A 17194-nucleotide genomic window follows, 5' to 3' on the forward strand; every position below is an offset into this window, starting at 1 on the left:
AATTCCCTGACATTTAGAACTCAGGAAGTGTTTTCCCAGAAAAAGAAAAAGAAAATTTACACCACATGGATAAATTCCCAGCTAGCCCTCCCCTCTCCCACGCCACCATCAACCACCCCCACCGCCACTCTTCTTCTCCCTGGCCTTGGACCAGCCCCGGACAAACAGAGCAGCTGCCAAAGGAAGTGATCACTCCAGGTTGCAAACGTCTTAGTTTCCAAGACAGACAAAGGGATATGGAAAAGGGGGGAAAAAGTCACAATCTCAGTTGTAGAGAAACAAAGGGAGTCCAGGGGCTACTTGAACCTCATGGCAGTGGTCGTGGCAAGGACGCCTGTCTTAGCCAAGCTTTCATCAGGCTCCTTGGCGTCCTCTCCCTGACTAGGTCTTGCCCTTTGCCTGCTGAGCTCGATTTTAGCAAAGAATCTTACTAAGTCAGTTTATCAAGAATCCCTCCCACCCTTGACAGCCAATAGAGCTTCTCTAACCTCACTCTTGGTCTCTAAGTTCTTATCCTCCCACTAGTTAATGCCTAACAAAGCTTTTCTTGGTAATTTTCCATCTAGTCCCTCACCCTGCCCATTGATCTAGTCCCTCGGGAATCTTTTTAAAATCCTGTCACTACATTTTCTAATTATATTCAGGGTTGAGTTCAGTCTCTCTTCCCTATTGCAATAGTCTTGCATAAAGTCTTCCTTGCCACTTTTAATAAGTGTCCAGGCGCAATGTTTCTTTTACAACCTTGAAACCAGGGCTGGAATTATCTGTGTATTTTGTGTGACTATAGTGAGCTGTAGATTTGGGGTAGACTCTCAGTATGTATCCTGCATAGTCACTCTCATAACCAGGTTTTCAAACAAATTGATGGGATAACCTGAGCTTGCTTGTTATTTCTTACTGACCTTCTATTACCCTTTAGCACAGTGGTTCTCAACCTGGGAATCTTTTTAAAATCCTGATTTCTGGGCCTCACCCTCTGGAAATTCTGTGTCTTTGTTATGGGGTGGGGCCACAACATTAGTAACAAAGAAACAGAATTTCCGGAGGATGAGGCCCAGAAATCACTATTTTAAAAAGATTCCCAGGTGATTCTAATGTGCAGCCAAGGTTGAGAACCACTGCTTTAGCAAGTTGTTTAACCTGGACAGGTGTTAATGCTTCATTAAATTAACATGTGTTAAATGGAACACAGGGTGGATGGTGAGCAGAATTTAACAATAGACCAAAGGGAAATTGAAATAAAGAAGTTTTATTACTCATAGGTCCTGGAGGAAGTAAATGGTGTTCCTCAAGAGGTCAACAGGGAGGTCAAGGCCGGGTTCAGGCTGAGAGAGAGGTAAGACCTGAGGCACATGCCTTTATTAGGGTCTTTGGGTAAAATGATTTGAGATTGCTGTGCTAAGTCTAGTTTGGTCAATTCAAACCAAAAAGGCCCTGTGAGACGGGGGAAACTGTTGCTCACAAGACTGTTGGGGAAGTCATATCAGGAACTTGGCTATAACTATGCAGGCTGTTATTTAGCATATGCACTTCCATGAGAGGGCTCCTATCAATTTAAGGTCCCTGCAGGTTGTTTGGCCAAACAATGGATGCCAAGACAGCAACACCACTGAGGTGTTGCTGAGATTTCATCGGTTAGACTAGGTAAGAATAGCTGTCCCTCCCAAGTCAAAGAGGTTGTCCTGAAGTTCAGTGAGGAAACCAAGTGAGGATGTTAGTGGCAAAACAACACCAGAATGTTACCAGACCTTGGTTCAGCAATCCCAGTTCTTGAGTTTGGCTGGGAAAGAATTTAGAGCCAAGGAAATCAAATTACAGAAGAAAGTTTGTTTACAAAGTCAGAGGTAGAAAAAGTGAGCCAGCTGGGCTGCGTGGGCTCAGGAAACTAGTTACAAAGGCCAAGAAGGGCCCTTGGAGCTTAGGACAAAGAGAGGCAGAGAGAACATGTCTGGGGGAAGGAGAGAGGGAAAGGCATGGGCATGCTCCAGAGAGAGAAAGAATGCTCTGGGTCCTTCTTCCTAAGGGTTTTAAAGCCAGGGATTTTAGTGGAAGTCAGAGGAGGATATCAATAGAATATTTATCAGCTTTCCAGGTGTGTCCCCTCAGAGTTGTGGTCTCCATGGATTGGTCAGCTCCAGGGCAGGGGGTCATTAGTCACTGCATCCGGTCCTAATGTTAGCCATGGCTTTGCCTCTTGCTACTTTTCTGGGCCTGGAGCTGAAACACAACCGGGGCCTATGTATTATTGACCAAAACTCTGTTCCTAAGATATTGATGCTGGTCAGAACCTCATTGTACGGAAGGCTTAATACTTAAAGGAGTAGACATGCAGGGGAGTCATATGAGGCTATTCTCTGGCCCCCTGTTCCTCCTTTAAAAGAGCATGACTAGTGTCATGCCAGGGGAGGAAAGGTCAGGGGAGGGTCGAACTGCATGACCAGCAACATGCTAGGGGAGGAAAGGCCACCCTGAGGTGAGAACCCACCCTACAATTGTCCCTTACCTGGCTTATAGCTCCTACTCTGCTCATGTCTGTCAACTGCCTACTATGTGCTTTGTGAAAGGCCAAGGTATATCCAGGGAAGCTGTCGTGTTTACTCTGAGGGAGCAAATGTTCAGGTGATACTAAGACATTTGGGGAAATGCTCACAACATATTAACTGAAAAAAAGCAGGCAACAGAACAGCATAAGCAATATTCTCCTAATTGTGAACTATACCATGCGCATTGTTCAAGAGAAAACCATAAATGGTGTCACCTGTATTAAAGCCCATGATACCAAGCCTAGATTTAATTTTTGACCTAATTGCTATTTCCACCTCTCCCAGAAATATAACCTTAATCAACCAGTCTGGAATTTTCTGGTCAACACCAATGAGATATTGTGTCCTTGGGCCCTCTCCATTTCCCCATAGATAGAAGAGGCAATCTGCATGATAAAAGCCCTTGTCCTTCCCTTCTCTACCCTCCAAAGAGATGTCCTGGCCTAAAAATAAACCTCTTTTCTATCCTTAATAGTGCCCTTGCTTCACCTTTTTTCCTATAAAACCCTTCTATTTTATACAGCCCTTCAGTGCATCCTTTTAGTTGTTGGATTGGATGCTGCCAGATTCATGAATTGCTTAATAAACCAATTAGATCTTTAAATTTGCAAAATTCAGATAAGAAGGAAAACAGTAAAATGTAAACAGTAACTTTTTTTTGATTTTTTTATTTTGGCTAATGGGCCTGTTTTATACCAGCACAAATTCTCCATGTGATTGGAAACTGGAGTGAGTAGGTGGTTGGAAAACCTGTTGAAGGGACACTTGGCAACAGATATGGAGGTCTCACCAGGCTCACCGGGAAGTTACATTATAGAACTGGCCTTTAGTTATTCCCACACCCCTCCCCCAGGGTTTCTACCTTTTCTCTCTTCCTCCTCCTGGCTCCCTCCCTCTCTCTTGCTCTCTTTCAAGAGGGGAACCAAACTGTTTCCTCCACACCTAGGCCCTTTGTCTAGCTCATCTTCTAAATGTCTCTTTTTTTCTTCACAAAATGAAAACCAAGAGAGAAATTGTGTTGAATATATTTTTCTCTATCTCATTGTCTCTACCTCACTTAGTATTTTGTATGTGAATATAAAATGGATATTGCATGTGAAAACCCTGTAAACTGTAGATCACTATGGATATAAAAATTGGCCATTTCTTATTCTTGGTTACTCTTATTGTAGTACTTGTGATACTGTTAGTTGAATTAGAACTGAAAGTGTGGTTGTCTCTCTCCTATTCCATACCACAAAGTTCTGTACAGGCAAGGGAATCTTCTCTGTGATGTGCTCAATGCATGGCCTGTGATAGCTGTTAAAAGTATTTAGGGGATTGTAGGAGTCAATATGTTTGATGAAAAATGGAAATTTAATCAGAGGATTATTTCCTTGGTAACAAATGAGATTGGGGAGCAGGACAGAAACTACCTAGCCAGGATTCAAATCCCAGCTGTTCGTAGGAAGTTAGACATGAGTGGCTGGGGTGGGGCCTGCTTTGGGGCCCTGACAGGGGTCAGACCAACATTGCCTTCATACTGCCTCTCTATGGGCAGCTCAGCAGCCAGCACACCGCCCTGTGCAGATTTGGAACCAGCCAACTCTTGGAGCAAGCTCAGAAAAAAAATGACATGACCTCAATGTGGCCTAATTTAGGGCCCTGAAGTAATTATGATAAAATTTTCATTGTGGTTTTGACACCTCACCCCACCTCACCCCCCCACCTTGGGTTTTCTGTATGCATTATGGGTAAGGGCATGCATAGAAGATGTATCCTATATAATAAAAGGCTAATATGCAAATCAACCCAACGGCAAAATGACCAGTCGCTATGATGAGCACTGACCACCAGGGGGCAGATGCTCAATGCAGGAGTTGCCTCCTGGTGGTCAGTGCACTCCCACAGGGGGCACACTGCTCAGCCACCAGCCGGGCTGACAGCTGACAAGCACAACGGCGGTGGTGGGAGCCTCTCCCCCCTCCATGGCAGCACTAAGGATGTATGACTGCGGCTTAGGCTCGCTCCCCCTGAGACATCCCCTAAGGGTTCCCAGACTGCTAAAGGGAGCAGGCTAGACTGAGGTATCCCGCCTCTGAGTGCACAAATGCCGTGCACCGGGCCTCTAGTAGTTATATATAATCCTTTTCTGTCAATCATACCTGAATGCAAATGAAATTCTCCACCCAGAAAATCCCTCATTTAAACCATATAACCCAGGAGTTCCAGTCCATTGTCTCTCTCAACTGGCCCACTCCTCACTGGGAGTGTATCTTCAATAAGTCTCACTTTGCTTTACTTTCATTTTTGTTGACCTTAAAATCTATTCTGAGTCAAGGAGAAGAACCAAGATCTTAGCTGGTAACTCCAATTGGCAATGCAGAAATTGTGACCTTGGGCAAGTTATTCAAGCTCTCTGCACTTCAGTTTTCTCGTTTGCAAACTGAAGATAAAGATATTAGCTGCCATCCATGTCCTTGTGAAGTTATTGATTAAAACACCTGAAGTGCTTGAAACAGTTCCTAGGACCCAAATAAGTTTTTGTTAAGTAGTGATTTTTATCTTATGATTATATTTCAGATTGTGTTACTTTCCCATGTCAGAGACACAGAGACTCAGACATGTCCTTGTTGTCAGTGCTGGGCCCTCTAATGTCCCCACCAGTGAAAATGGGCAAGCAATGTCACAAGAAAAGGAATTTCCTGAGACTCACATGGGAGAATGAGTAGCATTTATATGTGTGGAATTAAACCCCTGAGCTTCCAAAGTCCCCTCCCTTCCATCCCACTGTATCCAGCTGTGTCCTTAGCAGAGCTAGGATTAAAGCCATTGCCCAGAGATTCCATTCCATATTTGCACTGTTCAATCCAGTAACAGGCTAGCTTAGTTTGTTCCCAGCTGTAGTCCAGTGCCTGTTGGAGTCCGCATGGCCATGGCCTCTAGGTCCACATGGCTATGTAGGGAACATGGACAAGTGCAAGAAAGCTGGAGCAAAACCAGAGGAACAAGAGAGCCAAGAATTTCTTTGTCTTGAAATTACGTGTTCACAAATTCTTCTGGGCTTGCATTAACTCCACCCCCTCTAGCCAATGATCTTTGTTCCAGACTAGACTGACAGGCAGGTACCTTCCTTACATTATCCCAACTTAATGCACATGCACCTCTTTCCCCCTTTGCCCAGTCCCTTCCCCCAGGGATCTGTAGGGAATGGACTGGTAGTTCCCTGGGGAGTGTGAAATTGCAGATTCCTGGTGAAGCTGCCCAGATAGCCATGCTTATAAGGTCTGGCCTTCCCTTTGCTCCTTCCTATATTAATAACTAGCTAATTATAATGGTAATACCTTTATTATCTGCCTTCTTTTCTTAGCCTGAAAAGTAGCCAACTACTTTCTACTTTGAGTTGCTATTATTAACACATGATATCCTCTCTCCTACTAGAGCTGTGGTTTTCAACCTTCCTAATGCCGCAACCCCTTAATACAGTTCCTCATGTTGTGGTGACCCCCAATTTCATTGTTACAAATTGAACATAATTAAAGCATAGTGATTAATCACAAAAACAATATGTAATTATATATGTGTTTTCTGATGGTCTTAGGCGACCCCTGTGAAAGGGTTGTTTGACCCCCAAAGGGGTTGCGGCCCACAGGTTGAGAACCACTCTACTAGAGGATCAATGTAGTGGAGGTGGGTTTATATAGGACTTCTGTTTGTATTGCCAAAAGAATTTAGTTCAGTGTTTCTCCTGTAGTAGACTTTTAAGGTATATGGTAAATGCAGTAAAGGAGAATAAAGGGGCTAATCTGAGAACACAGGGACAAGTAGATGCAGTTTTGGAGCCTGAGTAGGTAGGAGGTACTGGGCACCCACAAGTTGATACAGGCCAGTAATTTTCCAACTGTGGCCATGGACTGGCAGAGGGAGTAGAGGTCGAGTGAGGAAGAGGCTGAGAACTTGGGCTCCAACCCACCCTTCCTACCTTAAGTGAGGGCAACTCATTTTTCTTCTAGTTCCCGTTATAGAAGCTTCATATGTGTATAGGACTCTTCTGCTTAAAAAAAAAATGGAAGAATGATAATTATCACTTCATGCCTATTCAAGTGCTGGCTCAATTAGATAATGTGGTGTTTGGGATTCACTTCAAGTCCCTTTTGCTGCCTGTGTTGACTTCAGAATGTTGTATGCATTTGTTAAAATGATCCAGAGTTAAGGGTCATGTCTGTTTCCAAGGAGAAACATTTCTGATAAATTCATCATCGACCTTCCATTACCTCTATAGTATAGTTTTCAAAAAGGTGAATGCAAGTGTCTCACATAAATATAAAATGAACCCACGATAAAGATTTTATTTAATGTGTTAATTAATGCATGACCCTCTAAAATATTGAAACCAGCATGTCTCGTGTTCCATGGTCACATGTGGCTTGCAGTCCCCATATTGGACAGTGCAGGGAAGGGACATTACCATCATTCCAGAAAGTTTTGTTGGAGAGCACAGCCAATGGTGAGTGGTATGAATAACAAGCTGGCAGGACTATTGCTGATAAGATGAAGGGAGCTGTGTGTGGCTCAGTGACAGAGGAGTCCTGGTAAATCTGAGGAAGGGCTGTTTAGGCTGATAGGTTGTGTCAAATCTCCAAGTCTGGAAGAACAGGAGAGCTGGAGGAATGAAAGTCTGGACAGAGAGACAAAAGGATCTAGTGTGAAGAGACCCATGTCCCGCATGGTTCAGGGTTTGGGCTCTGGAGAAGGGGCTATGCGCAAATGACAGAGATGAGACAAGAAATACTAATTTGGAAATTAGGGGGCCAGGTGGGAGCCCAAAGCAAGAGGGAGGACTCCACTTGTGCTCTGGCCTTGCCATCCTTTTATTCAGTTTGGGATATACCTTTAGCCCTTAGGCAGGCAATTTCCAGTAACAGACAGACTATCTTATCAGTAAGGATTTACATGACTATCTGGTGGGGAAGTTGCTTCAGCTACCATTGTCTCGACTAAACAGTCAGTGCATAGCTCTGACCTTCGCCAGGGCTCAAGGGTCACCAGCATTCCTGGCTCCTAGTCCACACCTCTCTGCTAATGAAGACAATAGGCGGCTTCCACAATCTTGAAATGTATTGAATTCGCTTGTGACTCTAAGAGTCAAGTTTTTCTTTCTTTTCTCTTTGGCAAACGGGCAGCTAGTCTCTCCTACATCCAGCAACTGTCCTTGGGGCTGAACTAGGAAAGCCAGAGGAGGGACTGAAATGAGAGTTTTTGTTTATCTAATATTCACACAGCACTGCTTGTATATATAAGCTTAGAGTTTGGGGGTTCTTAGGTTTATCCTCATTGATACAAGGACTTATCAGTCTCAGTGTCTTAAATGGACTTGAGGTAGGTTACCAAGTTACATCTATAACCAAAGTGGAAAGGCAACACTAGCTTTGGAGTCAAGCAACTCCAGTTTTCCTCATTTGTAAAATTGGACACCAGTACTTGCTTTACTGTATAACTGTTATAGATACATAATGCACAGGAAGTCCCCCTCAACCCCCAACTATGTCTGGTACATAGGACAAGCTCAATAAATAGTAGGTCTTCTGATGTTATTTGCCTAATAAGATAAATGAATGAGATAAGGTGAAATGAGGCTTGACCACTAACAAGAGAGAGTCAAAACATTTACCATGTGACTTCTTAAAGCTTTGAGAAATGGAGAAGGGCTGGAACATTAAATTCTGAGAAACTAGTGGCCAAAACAGTGAGAAACATGATCCGAGCTCATGATCAGTTGTCTGGAAAAACCCAGAGTTTACTGACACTGTAGCTAGAGACAAAGTTTAGGAAAGGGACAGTGGTTTAGGAAGTGAATCACATTCTCAACAAAGTCCTCAAATGAATAACAAATGTTCTAGAAGCATCTCTTGTTGTAATTTCCCTCAGGGAAAAAACAAATTTTGGGGAAAAGACACCCAATTCTATAAGAATCAACAAAATAAAATCTAAGTTAACAGCATTCTAATTATTTAACTTTAACAACATTCAAAGGTCCACAGAAATGAATGAACATTACCTTTATGTCTTTGCTCTTCCAAAGTGGGTGGGGTTCACTCCAAGATGTGTCAAAACAATCCAAGGGGCAAAGGGAGAAAATATTGCAACTTTCAGCTACATTTATTTTTATCCCATCCTATTTTGTTTCTATTTGTTTTAATGTATATATTTTTCCCAGTACTATATAGGTACCATCCTATAATAAAAGGCGAATATGCAAATCAACTGAACTGCGGAACAACCGGTTGCTATGATGCACACTGACTACCAGGGGGCAGACACTCAATGTAGGAGCTGCCCCCTGGTGGTCAGTGAGCTCCCACAGGGGGACCGCTGCTCAGCCAGAAGCCGGGCTCATGGCTGGTAAGTGCAGCACCAGTGGCAGGAGCCTCTCCTGTTTCCACAGCAGTGCTAAGGATGTCTGACTGCCAGCTTAGGCCCACTTGGGCCTCTAGTCTATAAATAAATGAATATGCCTATACTAGAGGCCCAGTGCATGAAAATCCATGCACTCGGTGGGGTGGGGGTGGGGGGGTCCCTCAGCTCAGCCTGCGCCCTCTCATTGTCCTACTGATTGCTTAGGCTCGCTCCCCGAGGGAGCCTCAGTCTGGCCTCACTCTGCTGGAGACAACCAGGCAGGCTGATCAGGGGATGGCATAGCCCCCACTGCTGGTCACTGCCACCTCCTCTCCCTCATTACTGTTCCCTCCCTCTGCTCACTGGCACACGCCTGGCTGGCCTGGCACCACCTGCTTGCTGGCCTTGCCCCCCGCCAACTGGTCATTCTGCCATTTGGTCAATTTGCATATTACACTTTTATTATATAGGATTGGCCAAGTACACTCAAAAACATTTAACTGTGTGATCAAAAACTTTGGAGACTTCTGCTTTAGTTAATCATCCATCCCTGAATACTGAATTTATATCTTCTCAGAATTCATATTTAATAGTCATTGCACAACAGGCTACTGAGGTTGTGTACTCTGACCAGAGCCTGGAAGGCTTTCATTTTTTCAAGTTTCCTCTGCCTTTAGAGGCACCACAATAAATGGAAAAGTCACCAATAATTGTATAAATTACAGCGTTTGTGTTCAAATACCACCAAGGTCAAATACAGCTGAGTTTCCAGCTAGAAGGATGATTCTGTCATCCCATTCTTTTTTACTCAGGGAGTGGATGACATTTATGTGAATGTGTTTAGGACCGTAACCTGGGTACCTGATGCACAGTAGATGCTCAGGTAGGTTACCTACCTGTCCTTAAGGGCTCTCCTTAAGACCTGGGCTGCTTTGTCCCCAAACCTGGGCTTCCAGTTTATTGACTCCTGGGGCAGCTTCTCCCCAAGGAGGCCTAATGTTTGGTCAAATGCCCTTAAGATAATCAAATAATATGAAGACTGTGCTAACATCTTTAAATTCGAAGTGTTGGAAAAAAATTGACACCAGTTAGAAATGAAATACTATGATAAGGGAATATTCAATTCCCTCCCTCACCCTGGAGTAAATTCCCCTTAACCCAGTGGAAGGAACACTGATTAAACAGGTGTCTGAATGCACCCTGCTTTCAAATGCACTGTAAGCCATCATATCAAGGTGGCTAGCAGGTGACCTGAGGCCCCGTGTCTGACTTTCAACCCCCAACTGGAGCATGTATCTACTGTATGACCTTGGGCTAGTCACTTTACTCCTCAGCACCTAAGTTTCCTCATCTGTAAATCATACCTACCTTACAGGGTTGTTGTGAGAGTAAATGACAAACTATATGGCGTACTTAACAAAAGCACTTATTAAACATTCAATAAATAGTAGCTACTATTATCAGTGATGCTGTCTCATTCCCTATGTAGAGTGTTTATGCTGAAAAAGTGGAGAGGTTTTTGTTTTATTTTCTATTTTTTGTGATAGCTGCTCTATTTTCAGAAGGGAGATTCCAAACCCAGAACATGTGAGAGCATCCTCCTCATCCAGTGCTTTGGCTACTATATTGGAACCACCTCACTCACTGGTTTCCTCCTGGATTATGAATCTCAGCCACCCTCCTGTTTGGTAGAACATCTGGTCACTTCAGTTGCCCTGGTGACCACAAAGACATCTGCTTCTCTAGCCCTAGTCCTTAACCACAAGGCAGGGGGGTTCTTGCCCTATCTAGCTCTCTGGACCGCAGTCCCCAGGCCCCACAGCCATGCTCACTCTCTTCCTTTCCAAACCTCACCCCAAACTTTCCACTTTGCTTCCCACGATGATGGTGGTTCAGCTCTGCCCAGAGAGACTGTACTTATATCTCCAGTTTCTTGACTTTTCTTGGAATTGGACTGAAAACCCCTTTTCCTTTGTTCTTTTGTAATTTTTCCTTTGCTAAGTTTGACAGTAGTTAGAGCCAGTGATTTGAAAAGCTTCTAAATAACCCTTATCTTTCTCTATTGGGAACCGCAGCAGGAAATACTTCCAATATGAGTTAGGAAAGAAACTTAACAGCCCATGAAGTGTGTTGGTGCTGGATTCACAGAGCTTCGTGTGCTGAAAAGCCGCTGGGTGTTCACCTCCAGGTCAAGGTTCAACCAGCATGATTTGATGAGTCTCTGCATCTTAGAGAACTCTTCTGGAAGAACCTTTTGAGAATATCACTCTTTAATGCTATAGTAGTAGTTCCTACATCAACACCCCCTCCAGTCTGGATTCTCAACCAGTGTTCTGACAAGATAATTAGTCAAGATCAGAAGCCATGGGAGAGAGACTTGACTTTCAAAATCCAGTTACTAGCAAAGGGAGACTGAGAAAGCCTTTCCCCTGATTGAGCCTGGGTTCCGTGTCTGTGGGTTGGGAAGAGTAATGTCTATTTCACATTTTAATCCTGGGAAAGATTAAGACAGGTGAGTGAGGTGCCCAGGACTCTAACTGGCATAGGAGAGGTGCTTAATAAAGAGTAATGATTAATTTCAATCGTTTAGAGCGGTGTAATTTATTTTCCTGCGATGAGTCTGCACTTTCCTCTGTTTTGATTGGGAGTGTATGAGCGCAAGGTCCTAACACTGGTTAGCTCATGCTGACCGAACGCTATGATCAGCAGTTATAGATGTCTGAACTGGAAATCAAGGAAATAAATTATGTTGGGGTGTACGGTGGAACAAATCTTTCACACGATGGAGCCCTTGGGTGAAAAATTACACAAGTGAGTGATGATAAGTGCATGTTATTAAAGTCCTGGGGTTCTGCAGCCTCTGGCAGACGCCGAACAAGCCTTTGAACAGCCCAGAGACTTGGGCTTGTCCTCTGAGAACGTGGATAGTCTATTGTGCCTTAGCAGGGCTATTGCGACAGCGAGTGTTGAGATAATACGTTAAGTTCCCAGCACTGGCCCCAGACACAGTAGGCTCCCTACAAACGCTCATTTTCAACCCTTCCTTTAGTGGCAGGATGGTGGGAACCATCGTTCTATTCCCGCCTCCACTCACCAAAGCACACATGCCTGGGAAGGAGTCTTATTCCTGAAGATGACAGATCACTAATAGCAGGCGATTAGGTTAGACTGCGATCCTGAGTCCAGGAGATGTGCTGCCTGCTCTCAGAGATCTAATTAATCTCACGGTGATGTCCTGATTTCCGAAACAGGGGGCTACTCTGAGAATGCCTTCAGAGAGTGCCTTTTATTCTTTTTCTCCCACCCACAGTTTCAACTTTTAAGATGGACTTTGTTCCAGCTGCGTTTAGCCCACCAGCCTCAGCTGGCCACCACCGCCCCTCTTATCCTGATGGGCTCCTTAAATCCCCAGGAAGCTTTCTTTGTGTCCATCAACATTCAAACCCGCCCCCAGTCCCTTTTTTGTCTTTGAGAGAAAAGTGCTTCTAAGAGCTGGGGGAGGAGTGTGCTGGGGAAAAGCCTTAGAATTATTCTGGCTGAATATGGTATTTGCTTCCATCTTTGATCTCGGATGCAGTAAAGTGTCAGCCAGACCAAAGTCGTTTTATAGATAGGCCTGCATAAACGAAGTGGAGGGACTTCATGGTTAATTGATTAAATCGTTCCAAAGAAGGTGTGAGATCAAAGGCCTGCCTACGGGGTTGATGTTTTCCTGGGGTCCCACAGGCCATGCGGGTGACACTAATGACCTTGGGCGTGAGAGTATTCAAAGGCTGATGTTTGTTTGTTTTATTCCAAAATGCGATTTGTGTTTCCCAGGGCTGCCTGGTGACAGGCTGTATTGTGGGCCCCCCCATGGCCCCAGTCTGTACTGGGAGGGGGGCACTCAGTGGGAACAACAACCGTGGGCAGGAGGGCACGACCCTGTCATGTTGCCACCAGCACCTCTTTCTGCCAAACCCCAAGGCAACAGACTCCATTCTATTACTGGAAGGCAAAGACCACAGCTCTTTCTCTTTTTTTCTTTCTTCCAGTAACAGTCAAGGAGAGGTTCACAAAGTGCAGGATCCGTCTCCGGAACCGAGACAAAAGGGAGACCAGGAAACTTGTCATTGTCCCCAACCGCCCTGATAACAGGGCAGGGGTCTGCTGGGCCAGCACTTCTGTGAGGGTTCTCCAATGACAGGAGACTTAGCAGGGAGGCCGTGGGAGAGGATGTGCCGTCTGAGAAGCATCATGGCTATGCTGGTGACACTGAGCATGAGCAGTGGCGTAGCAGCTGCCATGTGTCAGCCAGCTGCTCTGTGCCAAGCGCTGGCTCTAAGTGCAGCACCCGCCTTGCAAAGTCTTATTCATCCTCCTTCATAATGGACATAACTGAAGCCAGAGCGTGGAGGTGGCTCCCTGAGATCACATGGTGTGAGCTGAGCTCTGAACCCATATTGGTCCAGCTCTGAAGTCCATACCTACCTCCTCCATCACCCTGTGATGGGCTGATCTGTGCCCACTCAGAATTCATATGTCGAAGTCCTAACCCACAGCAGCTCAGAATATGACTGTATTTGGGGATAGGGTCTTTAAAAAGATAATTGCGTTGAAATGAGCTCCTTAGGGTGGGCCTTAACCTGAGATAAATGGTGTCCTTATATAAAGGAGAAATTTGAACACAGACTGTTATAGAGCAAAGATCCTATGAAGGCAGGGGTAACCCTATGACCAAGGGGTAGGAGGAGGAGTGGGCACAGTTAAAAAAAAAAATAGAGCAGCAGATTGAATAGTTTCCCCTTCCCCCAATTTATGTGTACCTCAGAATGTGACCTAATTCAGAAATAGTCTTTGCAGACTGAATTAGTTAAGATGAGGTCATTAAGATGAAACCTTAATCTAATGAGTGGTGTCCTCATACAAAGAGGGGAGGACACAGAGAGAGACACAGGGACACAAACCATGTAGAGACTGAGGTGGCAATTGAGTGCTGGGTCGACAAGGCAAGGAAGGGCAAGGACTGCAGGGACCCGCCAAAATCAAGGGAGAGGCAAGGAAATATTCTTCCTTAGAGCCTTCAGAGTGAGCATGGCCCTCTGACACTTTAATCCTAGCCTCCAGAACTTTGACAATAAATTTCTTTTGTCTTAAACCACCAGTTTATGGTCATTTGTTAGGGCAACCCAAGAAACGAATTCAGTTAGGTTACACAGATTAAGATTCTCACCGTGGAGTCAAGAATACAAGGGTTCTGGGGCTTCCTAGCTAGGAGACTTTCAGCAGAACAATTTTATTTTTCCAACTGTTATTTCTTAGCTATAATATGGTAAGATAATAATGCTACCACATATAACACAGACAACATAGACTGGCCAGTGTAGCTAAACGGTTGACCTATGAACCAGGAGGTCATGGTTCCATTCCAGGTCAGGGCACATGCCTAGGTTTCAGGCTCCATTCCCAATAGGGGACGTGCAGGAGATGGCCAATCAATGATTCTCTCTCATCATTGATGTTTCTATCTCTCTCCCTCTCCCTTCCTCTCTGAAATTAATTAAAAATACACATATATATATTTAAAAATACAGACAATATAAATTTAAAAGATATTTCTTACTCTTAAGCTACAGTCTTAGCTTGAGCTGCTAAAACAAAAATACTACAGATTTGGTAGCTTAAACATCAGACATTTATTTTTCACAGTTCTGGAGCCTGAAAATCCAAGATCGAGGTGCCAGCAGATCAGTCCCTGGTGAGGGCCTATTTCCTGACTTGTAGACAGCCACCTTCTCACTGTGCACTCATAAGCCCATTCGCTGTGCATGCATGTGTTAAGGGAGAAAGTGGGAAGGGGGAGAGGGAGAGATCTTTCTTCCTCTTCTTACAAGGGCACTAATTGCACTGTGAGGGCCCCATCCTCATAACCTCCTTTAATACTAATTACCTCACAAAGGCCTCATTTCCAAAATACCACCACACTGTGGTTTAGGCTTCAGCATAGGAATTTGCAGGGGGCACAAACATGCAGCCCATAATAGTTATTAAAACTAAAAAGAGTTATATCATCCACACCTACACTGAGTTATATAGTGAAAACCTCGATCCACTGTTATCTATTGATCAGAAAATGTCTACAGACACAAGAGGGACCTATTGTCTTGGAAGATGCAGGATTATCTTATCTAATAAAGAGGGAATATACAAATTTACCGCCACCCCATAACAGTCAATAGGGCTACGCCCACAGTGGAGGCTGAGTTCCTGTAACGAGCCTTAATGAGCAATCAGCAGGGACCTGAGGCTGTGACCCCACCTGGTGGGATTTGACAGGGGACTTCAGGTCATGCCCCGCTCCTGGCGGGGCTTGACAGAGGACCTCAAGGCGCACCCCCCACCCTAGTGCCAGACTAGGGGACCTCAGGCCTCACCGCCCACCCTGGTGCTGGGCCGGGGGACTTGAGGGTGTGCTGGGGGACCTGAAGCTGCACCCCCTGCCCAGCAGGGCTTGATGGGGGCCCTGAGGCTGTGCCCCCCCACCGGGCGGGGCTTGACAAGGGTGGGACTGGCCGGGTCTAGATCTTGCCTAATGGGGATGGGGCTGGCTGGGTCTGGATCTTGCACAATTTTGAGGTACCACGGGTGGGCGGGGACTTGATTCTGGGTCCCATGGCACACCCCTGGATTCTGACAGGGGGAAGATTTTCATATGAATTTTACTAATTTTCTTTAATCTCTGGCACTTCTATTATAGAGAAAGGGCAAATAGCAATTTTAAAATATTTCCTCTAATTAAACCCCTTTTAATGTGCATGAATTTTGTGCACTGGGCCACTAGTTTGTCTATAAAACTAGTTACACTGGCATAGTGACAGCAAGTGGACACATAGCAACAGGGGTGAAAAAAACACATGTCCGGCAGGCCAGCGCTACCCATACCAGCTTCTATTTTGATCTGTGTCCTGGGATAATTGTTCAATTCTTTCCAGACGGTGCCTCTTGTGGGTAAAGTCTTAAACTGAATGTTTTAACAAGTGGTTAAGAGACTGAACTTTCAAATCTGTGAAGTCATTGCTGTTCCCAACCAGGAGAGAATTGGAGGCAGCTCTCCCATCAAGGTCTCACTGGTGAATTCCTCAGGGTTGATCTTACTGCTCACAGAGCTATTCATCATTTTAGCGAGCATCCTTAGAGGGGGCCTCCGGTGATTTACATGCTCCAGATAAATTATGATGCCTCTTATGATGTTATCATCATTTCAGCTCACGGATTCAAACAATTTCTGGAAGAGACTTTTTTTCACCCTTTCCAAAATGATGAACAACTCGCAGACAGATTATATTGTAGTTGTCAAGGAAAATGATATAGGTGTGTTTTCTTAAAGATAAACAACTCAGCCACCACAGCCAGTCTGCCGAGCGACCGGAAAAGATTGTCCACTGAGATTTCACTGCATATCCTACCTGGAAAAGAACATCAAACTTGCTTGGTCTTTTATTCTTACTCTATTTAATAGTGATTTTTCTCCTCTAGTTTTACCAAGCTACTCCATCTTTGCTAGGGAGTAACCTAAATAAAACAAAAAGTCGTCTTCTCTATTCCAGTAAATATACAAGGTCTCAATGCTCAGCATAGAACTCACCTGATGAGTGGATTGGGCCTTACGTTCTGACCTGTCCTTAATGTTCTGGACTTTTCCTCAAATCAAGCCGTCTTGTCAGACTCATGTGGTGCACCCCGCCAGAACTTCTTGGTGCTGGACCATAAACTTCTAAAATGAGGGTGGCTGGCAGAATAATGCCTTCCCCTCAAAGATGTACAGGTCCTAATTCCTGGACCTATGGATGTGCTGTTACATGGCAAGGTGACTTACGGTTGCAGATGGAAATGTTTGCTCATCAGCTGACCATGAGATGGGAAGAATATCTTGTAATGTCCAAGTTGGCCAATGTCATCCAGGCGTCCTTAAAAGTGGAAGAGGGAGTTGGATTGGTCTGTTCATAATGATGTGATGTGAGCAAGATCTGACTGGACATTTTGCTGGCTTTGAAGATGGACAAGGAGGCTACAAGCCAAGGAAAGCAGGTAGCTTTCTAGCTGCAAATGGCTAGAAAACAAGCTTTTCCCTAGACCCTTCAGAAGAGAATGCAGCCTGACCAACACCTTGATTGTAGCCCAGTGAGATGCATTTGGACTTTTGATCTCCAAGACAGTGAGATAATAAATTTGCATTGTTTTAAGTCACCATTTGTGGTAATTTGCTAAAGCAGCAGTTGAAAAGTAATACAAGGAGA

This window comes from Myotis davidii, unplaced genomic scaffold, assembly GCF_000327345.1.
Source record: "Myotis davidii unplaced genomic scaffold, ASM32734v1 scaffold204, whole genome shotgun sequence".
NCBI classification, from domain to species: Eukaryota; Metazoa; Chordata; class Mammalia; order Chiroptera; family Vespertilionidae; genus Myotis; species Myotis davidii.